This window comes from Salvelinus sp. IW2-2015, linkage group LG10, assembly GCF_002910315.2.
Source record: "Salvelinus sp. IW2-2015 linkage group LG10, ASM291031v2, whole genome shotgun sequence".
Lineage (NCBI taxonomy): Eukaryota > Metazoa > Chordata > Actinopteri > Salmoniformes > Salmonidae > Salvelinus > Salvelinus sp. IW2-2015.
The window spans coordinates 4,031,916-4,051,584 of record NC_036850.1 but is presented as its reverse complement, the minus strand read 5'-3'; the positions used below and the strand labels follow the sequence as shown (position 1 = coordinate 4,051,584).

At 43.8% G+C, this 19,669-nt stretch overlaps 1 long non-coding RNA gene across 2 annotated transcripts; it reads left to right on the top strand.

The window, feature by feature from the left end:
• The first annotated feature begins 13,366 nt into the window (after nt 1-13,366).
• On the top strand, nt 13,367-14,641 carry LOC111969157 (uncharacterized). Of its 2 annotated transcripts, XR_002877953.2 has the most exons (4): nt 13,367-13,731; nt 13,895-13,996; nt 14,109-14,414; nt 14,548-14,641. It is a non-coding gene; the product is annotated as an uncharacterized lncRNA (long non-coding RNA). The 2 variants fall into 2 exon arrangements; XR_002877954.2 differs by lacking the exon at nt 13,895-13,996 and having other exon boundaries at nt 14,052-14,414.
• The last annotated feature ends 5,028 nt before the right edge of the window (nt 14,642-19,669 follow it).

Sequence of the window (19,669 nt, the reverse complement as noted above, 5' to 3'; positions counted from 1 at the left end):
TGTGGTAGTTTTTGCATGAGCCCTTTGTAAATGAACAGCAGGCAATGTTGTGTTGTACCAGAGATGGCCAGCCTACTTTCTGATACAGATCACAGTGATGTGTGCAAAATCGGTCACCTGTAAGAAAGAGCGCGATGATAAACAGCATCCAATGGTTTTAAAGAAGTGGCAGCTGTGTTCATATAGATTGTCACCATAGTTTAAGGCTGACAGGGAAGTCGATTGAACAATGTGTTTCTTACTCAAGCGTAAGGCACAATCTATTTCTGTAGAAGAAGCCCAGTTTAATGATCCGTTTCTTCGTTAGCTCATGTACATGTGTTTTAAATGGCAACTTGTCATCGATCTAAATGCCAAGGTAATGCTACAGGGAACCAAGACTATCCTCAGGAATAAAAAAAAAAAGCTTTTCCCCATTGCTATAGTCAGGACTATAGAGGAATGTTTCTTGCTGTACGAGGTAGAAATGTCCACATCTTTCCCGAAATTATAAACGACACCAGTTCTTTGTTCCTAACTTTGATCATGTAAAGCCGATAAATCAGTGTGTTAGCAAGAGTTAGTACAAAGGTGCTACTCTTTCAACTACACTCATCTTACCATTAAACTATAAAAGTGAAATATGGGAGTATAGTTTTCTGTGTGTAATGGCCTTCAAAATGAAGATTCCATCTTATTTTAAATGTTCTATCACAAAAAGGTCACAAAAATGCAGGCAGTTTGAAATGTAAACTTGTAGACTTTAACTCATTTTAATGCACCTTCAATTCATTCCACTTAAACTGGGCCAAAGTCTAACCTAAAGCATTTTATTTCCAATAGTGTTTAGCGAGACAGCAGGACAATTTTCTTGTCCGGGATGGGTATTCACGTATTACCTGCACCCCAAATATTAAGAGAGGGTAATTTTCCCCAAATGTCTATTTCCTATCATTCAACAGCATTCTGGAACTAAGGGGCGATTTCCTCCCAATACGGTTGGTAAGGCAATAGCTTTCGCATTCCTATGTCTTAGCTGAATAGCTGACATATTACTATGCCGTAAGCAAACGACCCAGCTCTGCTCAAGTGAAAAAAATAAATACACCAGCATTCCGGCCTCATTTTCATTATAACCGAACAGCAGAGTCTGTGAATTGAACATTTGTAGTTCCACCACTGGCTGTGCCGGCCTACCCCGCGGATGACTAAAGGCAGCTGTGTCTTCCTGATTAGGATAACACATTCAGTGACCTTCACGGGATTCCATTTTACAACTCGGCCATGCAGGCTGGGCTTTAAGCAATGACATTTTCCATCAGCAGAAATGAAAGGGACTTGCAGCATCGGAGGAAAGAGGGCCAACAGTGTGTTCCCTCACAACGCCCCCTCTAATTCCTCCAATTGGACAAATAAATAATGACTTCCACACACTTGCAGCACTCTGGAGAGGGATACCACATTGATGACCGCTAAAATCTAATTTCTGCCCATAACCGAGGCAATCACAGATAAAGGCATCTGATCAGGCATGTGTGATCGTGAGGGGGAGATTCAGTTAAATCTCAGTGGTAAACACATGCTCAACTCTACAGTAATGTATTAGCAGTTGTATTGCGCAGCCCCTGTTGTTTATCTGTGCAAGCAGGCTTGTCTACCTGTCCCTCTCTCTGGGGCCCTGCCATTGGCTCCCGTTCAGGGGTGTGGTGCTGGGAGCACACACTGGCCTGATTTGGAGCTCCAATCCCAGCCGCTGTGGGAGAAGAGCATCGCCTCCAGCCACAATATCCCAGAACACACACTGTGACACTGGGATAAACAGCGGCAGAAACATGAGAACAAACACACAGTGTAACACACCAACTGGTGTAAAAAAGACACATACACTCACCAACACACATACAAACAACTACAAACGCATGCACACGTACACTGTCAAACACTGCAAAGCAGAGTCTGCTACAGCAAGTACACATTGGCTGTGTAAAAATGGCACCCTATTCCCTATTTGGTGCACTATTTTTTACCCATGCATTATGGGTCCTGGTCAAAACTAGTGCACTACATAGAGAATAGGGTGCCATTTTGGATGCAAACTCTGAACTACTGGGATTGAACATCAATATTGCTTATAGGCTAGAGCAGGGGCACTCAACTACTATTTGAGAAAGTCCAATTACACACAATTCCTAGGTGATAAAGGTCCGGATTGATTTATCAGCGTAATAACAATCCCCCACTTTGCAACCCAGGCATCCCCACACGTTTCACATCCTTCTTGTTGGCGGAGAGAACGTTTTGCAACCCTCATACTACCGACAACTCTTTCTGGGTGAATCCAGGTGAAAGCTATGATACCTTATTGATGTCACCTGTTAAATCCTCTTCAATCAGTGTAGATTAAGGGATGGAGACAGGTTAAGGAAGGATGTTTAAGCCTTGAGACAATTGAGACATGGGTTGTGTATGTGTGCCATTCAGAGGGTGAATGGGCAAGACAAAATATTGAAGTGTCTTTGAATGGGGTATTGTAATAGGTGCCAGGCACACCAATTTGGGTGTGTCAAGAACCATGTCTATCAAGAATATTCCACCACCCAACGGACATCCAGCCAATGTTTCCTCCCAAAAAATTCACCACTGTGCAAATTTAAGGTCTTCTGAGAGCAAACTTGAATGTTGTCAAAATTATGTGCAACTTACTGTGAACACTGAGGCTGTACCCACTTTAAGTTAGTTTTAACAATGGCCAAGTAGCCTACTGTGGCTATTTGATCATAATGTTGGCCTACCAGAGTGGTCTACCATCAAAAACAATGGTATAAAATGTATCCAATTTACTCAGTGCCCCAAACTATATTCAGCCTACAGTAGCAGCAAACGTGTGGTGTTCAATATAGGCCTACACTCCATGAGACTTTTGAAAAACACATGCTGGGCTTGACATTAACCTGTTTATCCACTTGTCCTTCAGACAAGGAGGTAACTGAAAATGTTGTGTTGTTTGATGCAAGAAACCACTTTATAAAAATAAAATTAACTATTATTCCCATACCATTATTACAGAGAATAAGACAAGTTATGCTACCCTCTGCCCATTGGCTACTTAGCTTATTCAAGACCATCTGAAAATACAACACTGCTCTTTTACCTTACTCGCTTTTCAGAGATGGATAGAAATGCGCAAATGTTTTGCTCTTGTAGGAAGCAACATCTCCCCACCCATTGTTGAGCTAATATAAACTGGGCTAATAACTCACTAACTAGCAAGGAATATTAACAAATATGCACAGGTGGCTACATGCAGCTTTTGCTTTGATCTGAAAACAAGTGCATCTCCTTGCAACTGGGCGGCAGGTAGCCTAGTGGTTACAGCTTTGGGCCAGTAAATGAAAGGTTGCTAGATCGAATCCCCGAGCTGACATGGTAAAAATCTGTCATTCTGCCCCTGAACAAGGCAGTTAACCCACTGTTACTAGGCTGTTATTGTAAGTAAGAATTTGTTAGCTGACTTGCCATGCTGTAGACACAGTCCATTTCAAAGTGAATGGCAAATCCATACATGGCAATTCCAATTTGCATTTAGGCACACTGCACCTCTGATTGGTTATGGCACACTGGTCTGTGTAGAGTATGGGCCTGAGTTGTTGGTTTCAAGAAAATCTTTTGCACAGTTAGATTTAGCATACAAAGTCTTGCATAGTTTGTTTTGTGTCGGTATCTTACATTGATAGTGTTAATAACTAAAGTGGAAAACTCTAGAAAGTTGAGTGAAGTTCACTCATGTATCTCTTGACACAACTGTGGGAAGCATTGCAGTTATCATGGTCCAGCATCCCTGTAGAATGCTTTCGGCACTTTATCGAATCTATGCCCCGAACAATTGAGGCTGTTTTGAGGCCAAAAATGGGTGCAACTCAATATTGAGATGTTTTGTACACTCTGTGTATATATTAGGACCTCAGTCGAGCTTTAAATGTATTGCTGTTCAAGCTGCATTTTTGAAATTTGGTAGTGCGTGGGTAGTTTCCCTCTTGTTATGTCATTCACTAACAGACCTGTCATATATTTCCAGTTGATCAACTAGCCCTCAACTAACTAGATAAGTTAGGCTAACCTATCTAAAATCTTGTAGGCTAGTTATCATGACCAGATGGCGTGTCCAGGGGCCTCGACCCCATGGGGCACACATTGATATTGTTGAGTATCTCATGTGTCATATGAACACACATAAGACATGCAAAATGCTTAGATTTTTTTTTGAATTACCTTTCAAATGGCAACAAATCTCTCTCCGTCCCATGTGTAGAAGTTTTGGAAATTAGCTTCAACCCTCATACTACCGACTTGGATCATTATTCAATTCTTCAAAATGTTAATGACTGTGTCATTGTCTAGTGTTTCTTTATCAATATGTCATTTCAAACAAAGGTCCTATCTATTACAGTACTATATGCGGAATAGGTGTTTTTGGCTGGGGTCAAAATGACCCCAACGTACTTGCATTTTTTAAATCTTGGATTCTCTGGAGATACAGTAATAAGTTATCCATACCACCAGAGGGCGGAGGGGAACCTGTAAATCTGGTTAACAAAGTCAGTCAATGGTAGACATACTTCATAGAACTCCAAAACAGCACTTAGATACGTTCTGAATCTACACAGAGAGCTGTATTCTCTAAAGGTAGTTGTTCTAGGTCAAATCTACAAACAATTTGTTTAACTTCTACCGAGTCAGAAACCCGGATCCGGGAGCACCCCCCACCCCCCACCAGTAAAAAAGCTGAATAGCATAGCTAGCATAGCGTCACAAGTAAATAGTAGCATCTAAATATCATTAAATCACAAGTCCAAGACACCAGATGAAAGATACAGATCTTGTGAATAAAGCCACCATTTCAGATTTTTAAAATGTTTTACAGGGAAGACACAATATGTAAATCTATTAGCTAACCACGTTAGCAAAAGACACCACTTTTCTAACTCCATCAGTTTCTTACTCCATCAGGTGCTATCACCAATTCGGCCAAATAAAGATATTGATAGCCACTAACCAAGAAAAAACCTCATCAGATGACAGTCTGATAACATATTTATTGTATAGGATAGGTTTTGTTAGAAAAATTTGCATATTTCAGGTAGAAATCATAGTTTACAATTGCACCCACCATCACAACTCGACTAGAATAAATACAGAGAGCAACGTGTATTACCWAWTTACTKATCATAAAACATTTCTTAAAAATASACAYKMCARAGCAATGGAAAGACACAGATCTTGTGAATTCAGACAATATTTCAGATGTTCTAAGTGTTTTACAGCYAAAACACAATAAATCGTTATATTAGCATACCACATGTGCAAACGTTACCCGAGCATTGATWCAAGCCAAAGAGAGCGATAACGTAATCATCGCCAAAATGTATTAATTTTTTCACTAACCTTCTCAGAATTCTTCCGATGACACTCCTGTAACATCATATTACAACATACATATAGAGTTTGTTCGAAAATGTGCATATTTAGCCACAAAAAAACGTGGTTATAACATGACAATACTAGCAAAACTAGCCTGAAAATGTCGGGCTCCATTTTGGACAGTGATCTGGCGTAATGAATAACTAATCGTAAACTTGACTAAAAAATATAGGGTGGACAYCAATCGAAAGACAAATTAGTTCTTAATGCAATCGCTGAATTACATTTCTAAAAGTATCCTTACTGTGCAATACAGGGTTCGCCAAGCGAAGCTATACCAAAAWAAATGGCGGYATATGCGTATAACATTTTTCGACAGAACWACGATTTATCATCTTAAATATTTCTTACTGTGAGGTGATCTTCCATCAGAATCTTGGGCAATGTATCCTTTCTTGGGTCTAATCTTCTTTTGGTCGAAAGATGTCCTCTTGTCCGTCGAAATGCCCACTAACGTTCGACCGGGACCCCGAAACGTGCCCGGGCGCTTCAAAGTGCATCACAAAGCAATGCCTCAAAATCGCACTAAACGGATATAAATTGCTATAAAACGGTTTAAATTAACTACCTTATGATGTTAACACCTATAACGAGTAAAAACATGACCGGCGATATATAAGTGGCTAAACCAACGCTTGGAAAGAGAGCCAGTCCGACGTCCATCTTGCGTCAGGCGCAGCAGGAAAAGAACGGTACATCCGGTCTTTCGCGTTTTATACAGGCCCTGATTGCGCAATCGACTCCATTCAAATTGTCACCTCTTACTGACATCTAGAGGAAGGCATGGGCAGTGTTTGTATCCTCATAGGATTTACAGGGACTTTAAAACTGACCTGGGACCAGAGGCCAACATTTCTGAAATCTCACTCCATATCAGGAAAAGTGCTGTAGAATGAGTTCTGTTTCACTCAGAGACATAATTCAAACGGCTATAGAAACTAGAGAGTGTTTTCTATCCAATAATAACAATAATATGCATATTGTACGAGCAAGAATTGAGTATGAGGCAGTTTAATTTGGAGACGATAAATGCTAACGTTGAAACAGCACCCCCTATATTGAGAAAAGGTTCAATCCTGGTTTCTCTGGAGATAACAAGTTATCCATACCACCAGAGGGTGGAGAGGGACATGTATCAGTGATTTTGATCAGGAAACAGATCACCTACAGAGATAGAGCACCTTATGTACTCGACTATGGTTATAAATGGTTAAACTGTAACTAGGTATGACCCTCCATATATGCTTACTTGCAGTCAAAACAGCTCAGAACTCTGCTTACAGAAACCAGCTGCTACCCTCAATGTACTGTATTGGCGTGTATTCTTTGATAAAAAATAAAACAATCTGTGGAAAATATTATATAAAGTTAAGTGGTTCCTCTCATTGGTGTAGTCATGGCCCTGCCTCCTATATGTGTATGTCATAGGACTGTTCCTTCTCACTTCATCTGACCACACCTCAACCCACATTCCTCACTCCCCCCTAATCCACGGCTATACAACCTTATCAATGACCGAAGCCAGACTGTTACCCTTTGCCTCTCTCCATAGGATACATGAGATTTGACAATAACATGTTCTGACAGAATGTAAACTTCCTGCACTCTCCTTTCTCACTCAGTAGATTGCCAATAAGTCAGTTTGTCAACTGACTAGTTCTGCTAGAGCTGTGTGGTCAACTGTAAGTGTTGTTATTGTGAAATGGAAGGGTCTAGGAGCAACAACGGCTCAGTCACGAAGTGGTGGCCATACAAGCTTGCAAAACCGGACCACCGAGTGCTGAAGCGCAGGACGCTTCAAAATTGCAACACTAACTACAGAGTTCCAAACTGCCTCTGAAAGCAACTTCAGCACAACAACTTGTTTGTCGAGAGCTTCATGCTTAGGATTTCCATTGCCGAGGAGCCTAAGATCATCACGCGCAATGCCAAGTGTCAGCTGGAGTGGTGTAAAGCTCACCACCATTGGACTCTGGTGCAGTGAGTTGGGTTCTAACTTGAAATATTGAAATATCCCTATTCATGTTACCATATAAGAACTGGTATCAATGTGTTCCCCATTCACGATGGATTGGTGATAAGAGGATGGACTATGCTATAAAATGCTGTGGCTTAGTCCTAACGGTTGGGCTCTCAACAAATCATCTACGTGGGGCTCGCTGACAAGCTCCATTACTGCAGTAATTAAATAATAAAGTTTACTTGTTTTGAAGAAACTTATGTCTCTCTTTTTGATTAAAATAATTCCATGACACCCTTTCCTCAGCACTTTGTTGAATTACCTTTGGCAGCGATTACAGCCTAGAGTCTTCTTGGGTAAGCTTGGCACACCTGCTTGGCACATTTGTATTTGGGGGTTTCTCCCATTCCTCTCTGCAGATCCTCTCGAGCTCTGTCAGGTTGGATGGGGAGCATTGCTGCACAGCTATTTTCAGCTCTCTCCAGAGATGTTCGATCGGGTTCAAGTCCGGCTTCTGGCTGGGCCACTCAAGGATATTCAGAGACTTGTCCCGAAGCCACTTTCTTGGCTGCGTGCTTAGGGTTGTTGTCCTGTTGGAAGGTGAACCTTCGCCCCAGTCTGAGGTCCTGAGAGCTCTGGAGTAGGTTTTCATCAAGGATCTTTCTGTACTTTGCTCCATTCATTTTCGCCTCGATGCTGACTAGTCATCCAGTCCATGCCGCTGAAAAACATCCCCACCACATTATGCTGCCACCACAATGCTTCACTGCAGGGAGGGTGCCAGGTTGCCTCTAGACGTGACGCTTAGCATTCAAGCCAAAGATTTCAAACTTGGTTTCATCAAACCAGAGAATATTGTTTCTGATGGTCTTAAAGTCTTCAGGTACCTTTTTGGCAAACTCCAAGTGGATTGTCATGTGCCTTTTAAAGAGGAGTGGCTTCCGTCTGGCCACTCTACCATAAAAACCTTATTGGTGGAGTACTGCAGAGATGGTTATCCTTCTGGAAGCTTCTCCATTCTCCACAGAGGAACTCTAGACCTCGGTCAGAGTGACCATCGGGTTCTTGGTCACCTCCCTGACCAAAGCCCTTCTCCCCCGATTGCTCAGTTTGGCTTTACGGACAATTTCTTCAACCTCATGGTTGGTTTTTTATCTGACATGCACTGACAACTGTGTTGACAGGTGTTTGCCTTTCCAAATCATGTCCAATCAATTTAAATTTACCACAGGTGGACTCCAATGAAGTTGTAGAATCATCTCAAGGATGATCAATGGAAACCGGATGCACCTGAGGTCAATTTCGAGTCTCATAGCAAAGGGTTTGAATACTTATGTAAATAAGGTATTTCTGGTAAGACTGTTTTAGCTTTGTCATTATTGGGTATTGTGTTTAGATTTCTGAGGAAAAATATGTATTTAATCCATTTTAGAAAAAGGCTGTAACGTAACAAAATGTAACCTGATTCAGGAAACTAGGCGTATGTCGCAAGTCACAACCTCACAGGAGAGCCTTGTTAATAACGTATTTTTTTGGGGGGGGGGGTGGAATTGCTTTCTCGAACATGTGAACTTACATGTGCCTTAATATCGAACTTGTATGTCATCTGTAAGTATGAATAAAAAATTTAAATTACGAGACTAGTTGGTTTAGCCACAGAGAAAGACAATGATTGGTTGAGATAATGAGGGGGCTGAACATGCCGAGAGATGTGTTTGGATTGGTCTGCAGTTTAGTATCTTTTTGTCTATAAAATGAGCTGCTCGTAATTCATAAATAATCCTTTCTACTGCAGTTTTTTTAAAGATATAACCTTAGCCATGAAGAACTGCAAATATGTTGGTACTGCTCTCACTAACATTGCTGCCCTGAATTTATCAGCCGCTATCGACAAAGGTCAATGGGAAAAAGTTGTGATGAACTACTTTCTGGAAGACGGTCATGCCATGCTGAGTCTGAAAAACATTTTAATTGAAGAAGACGCTATCCCATCTGGTTTGTCGCTTAGTGGGACTATCATTTGTTTTTCGACAGGACAATGACCCAACACACCTCCAGGCTGTGTAAAGGATATTTGACCAAGATGGTGAGTGATGGAGTGCTGCATCAGATGACCAGGGGCCTCATTTATAAACGTTGCGTAGGCACAAAAGAATGCCACTTTCTAAAAAACTAACTTCACAGGAGAATGTGCGGTCCTCCACGGACACTTTGACCCATACATACGCACATAAACTGGAGAAATGAGAAACTGCGACTCCGATGGCAGAACGATGAAACTCGAGAAACGCTTTGAAATTGATACCATTGTAACGCTTGTTCTCCTCCTCTTCGTCCGAAGAGGAGGAGTAGGGATCAGACCAACATGCAGCGGGTTTAGAAAACATAATGAATTTATTAAACGACGAAGACGAACACGAAACAACACTTGGAATAATACAAAATAACAAAACGAACGAAGACAGACCTGAACTAGAGAACTTACAAATAACACGAAGAACGCACGAACAGGTATAGACTACAAACAAAATCGCTACAGTCCCGTGTGGTACGCACATACATACAGACACGGAAGACAACCACCCACAAACAAACAGTGTGAACACCCTACCTTTATATGGTTCCCAATCAGAGGAAACGTCAAAACACCTGTCTCTGATTGAGAACCATATAAGGCTAATTACAAACCCTAAATATAGAAACACAAAACATAGAATGTCCACCCCAACTCACGCCCTGACCAACTAAACACATACAAAAATAACAGACAACAGGTCAGGAACGTGACAGAACCCCCCCTCAAGGTGCAAACTCCGGGCGCACCCCTAAAACTCAAGGGGAGAGATAGCTCAGGACAGAGAGATAGCTCAGGACAGAGAGAAGCTCAGGCAGGAGATAGCTCAGGACAGAGAGATAGCTCAGACAGAGACATAGCTCAGGACAGAGACATATCAGGACAGAGACGCAGTCAGGACAGAGGGGCAGCTCCGGACAGAGGGGCAGCTCCGGACAGAGGGGCAGCTCCGGACAGGGGCAGCTCCGGACTGGGGGCAGCTCCTGACTGGGGGGCAGCTCTGACTGGGGGCGCTCCTGACTGGGGGGCAGCTCCTGACTGGGGGCAGCTCCTGACTGAGGGGCAGCTCCTGACTGAGGGGCAGCTCCTGACTGAGGGCAGAGCTCCTGACTGAGGGGCAGCTCCTGACTGAGGGGCAGCTCCTGCTGAGGTGAAGCTCCTGACTGTCGGGCGACTCTGACTGCGCGACTCAGACTGTCGGGCGACTCATGACTGTCGGGCGACTCATGACTGTCGGGCGACTCATGACTGTCGGGCGACTCATGACTGTCGGGCGACTCATGGCTTCGGGCGACTCATGACTGTCGGGCGACTCATGACTGTCGGGCGACTCATGACTGTCGGGCGACTCTGGCGGATCCTGGCCGGCGGGCTCGGCGGTCCTGGCCGGCGGCCTGGCGGATCCTGGCCGGCGGGCTCTGGCGGATCCTGGCCGGCGGCTCTGGCGGCTCATGGTGGCTACGGATTTGCTGCTCATGGCTGGCTGACGGATCTTGCTGCTCATGGCTGCTGACGACTTGCTGTCATGGCTGGCTGACGATCTTGCTGCTCATGGCTGGTGACGGATCTGCTGCTCATGGCTGGCTGACGGATCTTGCTGCTCATGGCTGGCTGACGGATCTTGCTGCTCATGGCTGGCTGACGGATCTTGCTGCTCATGGCTGGCTGACGGATCGTGCTGCTCATGGCTGGCTGCTCATGGCTGGCTGACGGATCTTGCTGCTCATGGCTGGCTGACGGGTCTGTGCTCATGGCTGGCTGACGGTCTGCTGCTCATGGCTGGCTGACGGTCTGGCTGCTCATGGCTGGCTGACGGGTCTGGCTGCTCATGGCTGGCTGACGGTTCTGGCTGCTCATGGCTGCTGACGGGGCTGGCTGCTCATGGCTGGCTGACGGGTCTGGCTGCTCATGGCTGGCTGACGGGTCTGGCTGCTCATGGCTGGCTGACGGGTCTGGCTGCTCATGGCTGGCTGACGGGTCTGGCTGCTCATGGCTGGCTGACGATCTGGCTTCCTGTCTGGCGGAAGGCTCTGGCTGATCCTGTCTGCGGAAGGCTCTGGCTGATCCTGTCTGGCGGAAGGCTCTGGCTGATCCTGTCTGCGGAAGGCTCTGGTGATCCTGTCTGGCGGAAGGCTCTGGCTGACTGTGACTCGGCTGTCTGGCGGAAGGCTCTGGCTGATCCTGTCTGGCGGAAGGCTCTGGCTGATCCTGTCTGGCGGAAGGCTCTGGCTGATCCTGTCTGGCGGAAGGCTTTGGCTGCTCCTGTCTGGGGACGGCTCTGAGGCTCATGGCGACGGGCGCTTTGCAGCTCAGTACAGACGGGCGGCTTTGAAGGCTCAGTACAGACGGGCAGTTCATGCGGCGCTTTGCAGACGGAAGGTCAGACGCGTTGGGCAGACGGGCAGTTCAGGCAACGTTGGGCAGACGGGCAGTTCAGGCGCCGTTGGACAGACGGGCAGTTCAAGCACCGTTGGACAGACGGGCAGTTCAGGCGCCGTTGGACAGACGGGCAGTTCAGGCGCCGTGGGCAGACGGGCAGTTCAGGCGCCGTTGGGCAGACGGGCAGTTCAGGCGCCGTTGGGCAGACGGGCAGTTCAGGCGCCGTTGGGCAGACGGGCAGTTCAGGCGCGTTGGGCAGACGGCAGACTCTGGCCGGCTGAGACGCACGTAGCCTGGTGCGTGGTGCAGGAACTGGAGGCACCGGGCTAAGGACACGCACCTTCAGGCTAGTGCGGGGAACAACAACAGGGCACACTGGACTCTCAAGGCGTACTATAGGCCTGGTGGCCTGATACCGGCACTGGTGGTACCGGGCTGAGGGCACCGCACATCATGGCGAGTACGGGGAGAAGGAACAGTGCGTAAGGGCTCTGGAGACGCACATAGGCTTGGTGCGGTGGTGCCAGCACTGGTGGTACTACTCTGTTCCGAAGAGGAGGAGTAGGGATCAGACCAACATGCAGCGGGTTTAGAAAACATAATGAATTTATTAAACGACGAAGACGAACACGAAACAACACTTGGAATAATACAAATAACAAAACGAACGAAGGACAGACCTGAACTAGAGAACTTACAAATAACACGAAGAACGCAGGAACAGGTATAGACTACAAACAAAATCGCTACAGTCCCGTGTGGTACGCACATACATACAGACACGGAAGACAACCACCCACAAACAAACAGTGTGAACACCCTACCTTTATATGGTTCCCAATCAGAGGAAACGTCAAACACCTGTCTCTGATTGAGAACCATATAAGGCTAATTACAAACCCTAAATATAGAAACACAAAACATAGAATGCCCACCCCAACTCACGCCCTGACCAACTAAACACATACAAAAATAACAGACAACAGGTCAGGAACGTGACAACCATTGTGTAAAATAAATTGAAATATTACCTCTCACGTATTATATGTGAATAGTTCCCTGGAGTGCACACAAAAAAAACACAAAAAACATGATTTAGGATTTTAAATTCAAACGGAGATATCTGTTTTTGCAAACGAACCCCTCAAATATGTTTAATCGGGAATCATATTTAATTGGATCTGTAATTATTAAATAATACTTGCATGCTATGAAATGTATTCTCATAAATAATAAGTTGAACAGTTGGACAAATTACGTTTAAACTGATGCTGTTTTCGATGCCTCAGTCGTGCAGATACAAATGCACAGTTTCATATATTGTTATCACATGCTTGTTGCACAGAACTGTCAATGTGATAATGGCCCTGTCATTATCAGTTACAATCAGGGTAATTACCATATCTTTAGGTGTTACCCAATTGGGTAGCTTTGACAATCAAATGGGTGGGTATAAAAAGGCAAGTAATTACAATGCTTAATGACGCACAATGGCTGCTTTGGCACTGTTGGAAGATTTGGCGAATGAAAGAATTCGGAGAGAGTGAATTTTCAGAGACCAGCAAGATTTACTGGCCAATGATTATGAGTGGCTTATGAGCCGGGTTCCGATTACCAAGAGCTGTTCTCTTGGATTTCTGTGCTCTAGTGGGCCCAGCTTACAGATAATCACCCGCAGAAACCAAGCCATGCCTGTACCACTTCAAGTCCTGACTACCCTCGGATTTCTGGCAACCGGCACTTTTTGAAGGGAATTGTCTGACAGGTCAGGTATCTCTCAGCCAACCTTTAGCTGTGTTATGCCAGCGTGTTAAGTGGTATAATTGGATTGACACATCTCTACATAAAGTTTCCTTACACGGTAGGTGAACAGGCATATAAAAAAGTGCAATTTGCAGCAATGTCCGGGTTTCCCAAATGTAATCGGTGCTATTGACTGCACTCATGGTTCATTAATTGAAAGCATTATCATTCCATTAATGTCCAAATCATATTTGATGTGGCCATGATACTGACTAATGTAGTGGCTCGGTGGCCTTGGTCAACCCATGACTCAGTCATATGAAGAAACGGCAGTGTTGGGCGCAGACTTGAGGCCAGAGCTGTGCATGATGGCTTGCTTCTAGGTACGGATGAGTAATGTAGAAATTCTAAATCAATTGCAATTTCTCTCTACTGCAGTGCCTAACCCATTCACTAACCTTACGGTGGCTGCTCACCCCTTTCGCCAACCCACAGAGCGCAGAGGAGAGGAACTACAATGTGCGTCATTGCCAGGTACGCGCGGTTGTGGAGCGCACCATCGGGCTTCTGAAGGGCAGATTCCTCAGGCAGAAATCTTTTATACATGCCTGAAAAGGTCTGCAACATTGTGAGGGCGTGTGCTGTGCCACACATAATGTGGCACAGCTAAGGAATGTGGCTTTACCCCCTGTTGCTGTTGGTTGTGTTGGCCCCGCCCTCGACCCCTATCCCCAGGCGTTTGACCAAACGCAGCTGCCGTGCACCAGTGTGTGGATGTGATGCGTAGCTTGAAAACACAAGGTATGGAAATAAATAATACTATTTATTCAATAATTCTATCAATGTACAGCTTATGTCACAAAACATTTCTTATTTCCTTCAACTCCTTGGCAACCTTGTTAATAGTGTCGATGGTGTCTTTTTGCATTTGCAGGACTGCATCTGTGAGAACACGGCCGCTGGAGGGTTGTGACGCACGAGGTGCAGTGGAGACACCGGGGCTGGGCGCACTCTACTCCTGATCAGCTGCAGCGACTAAAAACAATTGTTTGTGTAAATAAATGTTTAAACACAACTTGACTGCATTTGGTTTACTCTTTTCGAACCAGAGAATACTAATTACATACCTGGATCAACCGGTGCGTCTTGCATGTCCGTGTCCCCCTCTACCTCCGTCACTACTCCACTCAGCAGGGATTCCCCTGTAATACCGGCTAGTCGCTCATCAAGGGAGTTGAGCTCCAGTGTCCCCTTTCCCCTGCCCATGGCACAAACACGCCTTTTGGCCTCCACTTTAATGTCGGACCACTTCTTTTTTATTTCTGAGAGGGTTCCACCTTCTGAGCCAGCAGCGATCACAGCGTCCACCACATGCTGCCACTCAAGCCTTTTTGGCATTTGTAATGCCCACACTGTGTCCACTAAACAATATTATATTTTTGGATTCAACCTCCCCTACAAGAACTTCCATTTCACACTGGGTGAAATATCTTTTTTTAGCCTGTCGGGATTTGCAGTCATTGTCGTCATGCAGTCAGTATGGATTAATATTAATTAGGGGTGTTTCACTGACAATTTATAGGCAACTATGAGCATTAAAAGTGTGGGAGAAGACGCTCGCTCACGTGAATCAAATTTCGAGTTGATTGTGATTTATAAAGGGAAACCGGCGTGCGCACTATGTTCCAAATCAGAATAGTTTTGTGCGTATGCACAAGTGTTTCGTCCGTACACCACCTTTTAACGTGAATCCTCCACACAGTTTTGTAAATGATGCCCCTGGCCTCTACAATCACCTGACCTCAACCCAATTTAGATGGTTTGGGATGAGTTGGACCGCAGAGTGAAGGAAAAGCAGCCAACAAGTGCTCAGCATATGTGGGAGCTCCTTCAAGATTATTGGGAAAGCATTCCAGGTGAAGCTGGTTGAGAGAATGTCAAGCTGTCATCAAGGCAATCATTTTATTTGTATCTTTATTTAACTGGGCAAGTCAGTTAAGAACAAATTCTTATTGACAATGACAGCCTACCAGGGAACAGTTTTTTGTTTTGTTAAGTTGCCTTGTTCAGGGGCAGAATGACATATTTTTACCTTATCAGCTCGGGGATTCGATTCAGCAATCTTTTGGTTACTGGCCCAATGCTCTAACCACTAGGCTACCTGCCATCCCAAAAGTTGGCTACTTTGAAGAATCTTAAATATAATATATATTTTGATTTGCTTAACACTGTTTCAGATACTACATGATTCCATATGTGTTATTTCTATTATTCTACAATGTAGAAAATAGTGAAAATAAAGAAAAACCCTTGAATGAGTAGGTGTGTCCAAACTTTTGACTGGTACTGTATCTGGGGAAGAGTATAAAACATTTCTAGTGTGTTGAACGTTTCCAAGAGCACAGTGGTCTTCATCATTGAAAAATATAAAAAATATGGAACTACCCAGACTCTGCCTCGAGCTGGCAATCCATCAAACTGAGCAGCCGGGCAAGAAGGACCTTGGTCAGGGAGATGACCAAGAACCCAATGACCACTCTGACAGAACTGCTGAGTTCCTTGGCTGAGATCAGAGAACCTGACAGAAGGTCAACAGTCTCTAAAGCACTTCACCAATCTGGGCTTTATAGGAGAGTGGCCAGACGGCATGTGAAAGACTGATATCAGAACGCAAAAGATTCTATGGTCTGGTGAGACATACATGCTTTCAGAACAATGATGTGAATGTCTGTCAGGTCCACTCCCGCTCTGACGCTCGACATCACCGGTCTGCTGACCACCGGTCCTGGCAACCCATCTTAAAACACACCTGGCAACCATCATCATGCACACCTGCGTCTCCTCATCAGTCACAACTAGATTTCATTACTCCCTTAATTGCTTACCCTTTATATAGCACTCTTTTGTTATCAGTCATCAGGTAGTAGTGTTTGTATTTCCATGTCAGATGCTTCTCTTGTTTTGTATCGTTCAATGTTCCTAATCATTAAAGTTACTAACTGCACCTGCTTCCTGACTCCCTGCGTCTGTGTTACAATGTCCTTGAGTGGCTCGGCTAATGTCTAGATTTGAGTCCCATTGAAAATATGTGGAAAGACTTGAAGATTGCTATTCACCGCTGCTCCCCATCTAACTTAACAGAGCTTAAGAAAATCTCCAAATCCAGATAAAACCAATGCTATTTTACAGTAAACAAATTAAAAACAGACTTTCAGTATCCTTACAAGGAAGGACATTCAACAAGCACTTACACAAATGACATTGTTGGCTGAGAGAAATTGATGTGGTGGTTGTTTTGTTAGACTTCAGAGCGGCTTTTGACATTATCGATCATAGTCTGCTGCTGGAAAAATGTGGCTTGTCATAGAAATTCAGTACTGAGAGAGACTTGGTCAATCATCTTTATTTATTTAATATTGATTCATTATTGCAATAATGAAACCGTCAGTCCAACGGTCTTGTTCTGACTGTTAGGCTGAGAGCCTAACTGAAAATAAAAATAAAAATATTATATAGGGCCTCTCCCATAAGCCACCTTGGTTATCTACAGAGGATGGTGTATTACCCCTTAACCCGGCTTAGTTTCCCAGATGCAAGGAAGATGAGACAATGAGGCATTGTTCTAAACTCTGAGTATTTCTGTTATTTGATGTGGCTCTCTGCAATTTCTCCGGATATTTTGGAGTCATTTCTGAACATGGCGCCAATGTAAACTGAGGTTTTTGGATATAAATATGAGCTTTATCAAACAAAACATATATGTATTGTGTAACATGAGTGTCATCTGATGAAGATCATCAAAGGTTAGTGATTAATTTTATCTCTATTTCTGCTTTTTGTGACTTCTGTCTTTGGCTGGGAAAATGGCAGTGTTTTTCTGTGATTTTGCCGTGACCTAACATAATCATTTGTGGTGCTTTCGCTGTAAAGCCTTTTTGAAATCGGACACTTTGGTGGGATTAACAAGAAGTGTATCTTTAAAATGGTGTGAAATACTTGTATGCTTGAGGAATTTTAATTATGAGATTTTTGTTGTTTGAATTTGGCGCCCTGCACTTTCACTGGCTGTTGTCATATCGATCCCATTAATTTCCCCATTGCATTTCCAAATGTAGTATTAAACCAATTTTTTCAAAGAGATTTTTCAGATTTGAGAGAGTTTTTACTAAGATCAGCAATCTTATCAATTACCACAGTCAAATTCTCAGAGGAGTCAGGGAGGAGCTTAACACAATTGTCAGGATCAACAATACCTAGTAGTTATAGTGTCCTCCTTCCTTCGCCAAAAGATAATCTAAAGCTAACTCATGGCGGCCGAAGACTGCTTTCAGATTTTGGACATCTAATGAGAGTTGGCTAAATCCTTGGATCGTTAACTTCGCTAGGATAGGGGGCAGCATTTTTCACATTTGGATGAAAAGTGTGCCCAGAGTAAACTGCCTCCTACTCAGTCCCAGATGCTAATATATGCATATTATGCATATTGTTAGTATTGGATAGAAAACACTCTGACGTTTCTAAAACTGTTTGAATCATGTCTGTGACTATAACAGAACTTATTTGGCAGGCAAAACCCAGAGGACAAACCATTCTGATATATTCTTTTTTTGTTGAGGTCACTCTTTTCAATGCATTTTCATTGGGAATCCAGATTTCTAAGGGACGTTCTTGCAGTTCCTATCGCTTCCACTGGATGTCAACAGTCTTTAGAAATTGGTTGAGGTTTTTCCTTTGGGAAATGAAGAAGTAGCCATGTTCAGAATGAGGCTCCAGTGAAGTGTACTGTTTCTTAGAGGCGCGTGACCAGAAAGCATGCTACATATTGTTTTCCTCCGGTATTGAACACAGATCATCCCGTATTCAATTTTATTGATTATTTAAGTAAAAAAATACCTGAAGTTGTATTACAAAAGTAGGTTGAAATGTTTGGACAAAGCTTACAGGTAACTTTTGAGATATTTTGTAGTCACGTTGTGCAAGTTGGAACCAGTGTTTTTCTGGATCAAACGCGCCAAATAAATGAACATTTTGGATATACAGTGGGGAGAACAAGTATTTGAGACACTGCCGATTTTGCAGGTTTTCCTACTTACAAAGCATGTAGAGGTCTGTAATTTTTATCATAGGTACACATCAACTGTGAGAGACGGAATCTAAAACAAAAATCCAGAAAATCACATTGTATTATTTTTAAGCTCTAAATATGCACATTTTCGAACAAAACATAATTGTATTGTATAACATGATGTTATAAGACTGTCATCTGATGAATTTGTTCAAGCTTAGTGATACATTTTATCTCTATTTTGTCGGTTTTGTGCAAGCTTTTTTTTGCGGGGAGTAAATTGCGTTGTGTATTTGGCTACTGTAGTGAGCTAATAGAAATATATATTGTGTTTTCGCTGTAAAACACTTAAAAAGTCGGAAATATTGGCTGGATTCACAAGATGTCTATCTTTCATTTGCTGTACACCATGTATTTTTCATAAATGTTTTATGATGACTATTTATATATTTCACGTTGCTCTCTGTAATTATTCTGGCTGCTTTGGTGCTATTTGTGATTGTGGCTGCAATGTAAAACTATGATTTATACCTCAAATATGCACATTTGTGACCTACTGGAGGTCATTTTGCAGGGCTCTGGCAGTGCTCCTCCTTGCACAAAGGCGGAGGTAGCGGTCCTGCTGCTGGGTTGTTGCCCTCCTACGGCCTTCTCCACGTCTCCTGATGTACTGGCCTGTCTCCTGGTAGCGCCTCCATGCTCTGGACACTACGCTGACAGACACAGCAAACCTTCTTGCCACAGCTCGTATTGATGTGCCATCCTGGATGAGCTGCACTACCTGAGCCACGTGTGTGGGTTGTAGACTCCGTCTCATGCTACCACTAGAGTGAAAGCACCGCCAGCATTCAAAAGTGACCAAAACATGAGCCAGGAAGCATAGGAACTGAGAAGTGGTCTGTGGTCACCACCTGCAGAACCACTCCTTTATTGGGGGTATCTTTCTAATTGCCTATAATTTCCACCTTTTGTCTATTCCATTTGCACAACA